The sequence below is a fragment of the Physeter macrocephalus genome, chromosome 11, assembly GCF_002837175.3.
Source record: "Physeter macrocephalus isolate SW-GA chromosome 11, ASM283717v5, whole genome shotgun sequence".
NCBI classification, from domain to species: domain Eukaryota; kingdom Metazoa; phylum Chordata; class Mammalia; order Artiodactyla; family Physeteridae; genus Physeter; species Physeter macrocephalus.
Window position 1 is genome coordinate 54,912,252 of NC_041224.1, and position 3,241 is coordinate 54,915,492.

Sequence of the window (3,241 nt, forward strand, 5' to 3'; positions counted from 1 at the left end):
GTTGTTGGAAAACAGTAGACACATGACTTGTCATCCCTGAGAGAAAAAAAATATATCTGATTGCCATCAGCACCCCACATTTCTGCTTGAAGTTAGTTTCTGGACAACAAAGTAGGGAGGGGGTTCCCAAGCAGAACTCTGAGGCCTTGATAAGCTGAAGAGTTATAGTTAGGAAATCAGGGCTGATGAAGTAGGTTGATTTGTAGAACAGGGCACCATAGAAGACGAAGCTGCTCAGAGCAGGAGTTCCAGAAATGTATGCAGGGATCCCCTAAGTCTTTGGCAAAATAATAAGTTGTATATTCTCAGAACATGTACTAAGGTGCACATGCTCAGGCAATATGACCTAAATGGAGATTCCAGAAGTCACACAGTGCTGCAAAACATAAGAATTTTGAATAGTCAGAGTTTAGAGACCTTTCTAAATACTCCCAGTCATTCAACTGGGCCTCTAGCCAACTGTAGTAAGATCTCATCTAGACTTGCTCTAACAAAACTTATTAGTAAAACCCAAAGGTATGAAGCACCAAATTCCTTAGATTCCAAGTCACCAAAAGCACAGAAGTGAAAAAGAATGTGATGTGGACTTTATATTCTCTGTGCCTTTCTCCTGCTTCAGCTATGCCGTCTTGTGGTGCCCCTCTGGTCCTTCCCTGCGACTGGCCATTGCCTACTTTAAAATTCAACTCAGGCATCTTTCTTCCTGGAAGACTCTCCTAAATGTAACCTCCGTCTTCAGATTGGATTCCTTCTCTAGGTTCATGCATCTGCAAATATCTGTTTCCCTGCCCTTAATACAAAGTTAGCTTAGGTACGCAAATAACACAGGTTTGTTAATCACAATATACAACACATAATCTAAAAACATTAGATGCATAAAGAAGGAAAATTTAACCCACAACTAGGGGGGAAAAAATCAACAGAAATAGACCCAGAGATGATACATATTTTAAAATTAGCAGACAATTCAAAATAGCTATTATGTTTAAGGACTTTTTTAGAAGATGGACATAATGAGTGAACATACCTCACCATAAACAAAGGGACACTATTTTAAAAAAAAACTGGAAGTTCTAGAGTTGAACAATCTAATAACTGAAAGAAAAAATTTACTGGATGAGCTTACAAGTAATTTGCCACTGCAGAAGAAAGTGAACTTGAAGATAGGGTAGTAGAAATCATAACTGAAATAGAGAAAAAGAAGGTTGAAAAAAAATGAACAGACTCTCAGTGACATGTGGGAAAACATCAAGCCAGTATGCACATAATGTGTGTCCCACAAGTAAAGAAGAGAAAAATTAGGGCAAAAAAAAGTATTTGGAGAAATAATGGCTAAAATTTACCTAAATTTGATGAAAAATATCAACCAACCGATACAAGAAGTTCAACAAAACCAAGTAAGAAAAAGTCAAAGAAAACCACACCTAGAGACTTCCCTGGCGGTCCAGTGGTTAAGACTTTGCCCTCCAATGCAGGAGGTGTGGGTTCAACCCCTGGTCAGAGACCTAAGATCCCACATGCCTCGCAGCCAAAAAACCAAAACATAAAACAGAAGCAATATTCAATAAAGACTTAAAAAAAAAGGTCCACGTCAAAAAAAAATTTTTTTAAACCCACACCTACATATATTAGGGTAAATTAGGTAAAAACCAGAGATGAAGAGAAAATCCTAAAAGCAGCCAAAGAAAAGCACACACTGTCTACAAGGAACAATGATAAAAGCAACTACTGTCCTCCCAAGAGAAATGGTGCAAACCAGAAGACAATGGAATGATACATTTAAAACGCTAAAATAAGGGACTTCCCTGGTGGTCCAGTGGTTAAGACTCTGCACTCCCAATGCAGGGGGCCCAGGTTCAATCCCTGGTCAGGGAACTAGATCCTGCAGGCCACAACTAAGAGCCCACATGCCACAACTACATATCCCACACACAGCAATGAAGATCCCATATGCCACAACTAAGACCTGGCACAGCCAAATAAATAAAATAAATAAATAAATATTTTAAAATTAAAAAATAAAATGTTAAAATAAGACAACCTGTCAACCTAGATAGTATATCCAATAAAAGTACCCTTCAAAAAAAAGTGAAAGAATTATCACAAGCAAACCTATACTGTAATAAATATTAAAGGAAGTCCTTTAATTAATAGATTAATTAAGTTCTATTAATAAATTAATAGAAAACTATACCAGATGGAAACACGGATCTACATAAAGAAATGAAAAGCAACAGAAATGTAAATATGTGGGTAAAGTATAAGAGACTTTTTAATTTATTTAAACTATAACTAACTTTAGAAAAAATAATAAAAAGGTATTATGGACTTATAATATATAAGTAAAATGTGACAAAAATAGCACATAGAATGGAATGGGGTAAATGGGAGCATACGATCATAAGTTAATTATAATATAGGTGAAATGGTGTAATATTAATTCATGGTAGATTGTAATGTGTTAAGAATATATATTGTAATCCCTTGAGCAAACGTGAAAAAAAAGTAAAACAAAGTGGTATAGATGAAAAGCTAATCGAGTTAGTGGGAAGCAGCCACATGGCACAGGGAGATCAGCTAGGTGGTTTGTGACCACCTAGAAGGAATACCATATGTTAACATATATATATGGAATCAAAAAAAAAACAGCTAATCGAAGAAGTAAAATGTAATACTGAAATGTAGTCAAGTAATAAAAACAAATAGCAAAATGGTAGAATTAAAGCCAATCATGTCAATAACTCATTAATAAAGTGGATTAAGACTCTAATTCAAAGTTAGAGGATATCAGACTCGATAAAAAAATAAAGATCAAACTATATGTTGCTTACATCTTCAAATATAAAGATACATAAAAGATGGAAAATATTACACATGCAAACCTAATCATGTGGCTTTGTAGACAACAAAGTAGTCCTCAAAACAAGGACCAGAGATAAAAAGGGACATTTTATAATGATAAAGGGGCCAGTTCAGGGATAAGACACAACAGTTTTGAATATGTATATATCCAATAATAGAGTTTCAAGATATATGAAGCAAAAACTGACAGAATTGAATATACCGATTCCAATTTATATTATGTTTTAACACACCTCTCTCAGTAATCAATAAAAATAGACAAAAATCAGTAAAAAAAGAAATCTGAGCAACATTATCAAGTAACTTAGCCTAACTGATATTTACACAACGCCGCACCCACACAACAGCAGAACACACATTCTTTACAAGTTAATGTGTA

At 34.9% G+C, this 3,241-nt stretch overlaps 1 non-coding gene across 1 annotated transcript; it reads left to right on the forward strand.

Annotated features, from left to right (window-relative positions):
• Positions 1-1,802: 1,802 nt before the first annotated feature.
• TRNAG-CCC (transfer RNA glycine (anticodon CCC)) lies at positions 1,803-1,875 on the forward strand. The gene has a single exon. It is a non-coding gene; the product is annotated as a tRNA-Gly (tRNA).
• Positions 1,876-3,241: the final 1,366 nt, after the last annotated feature.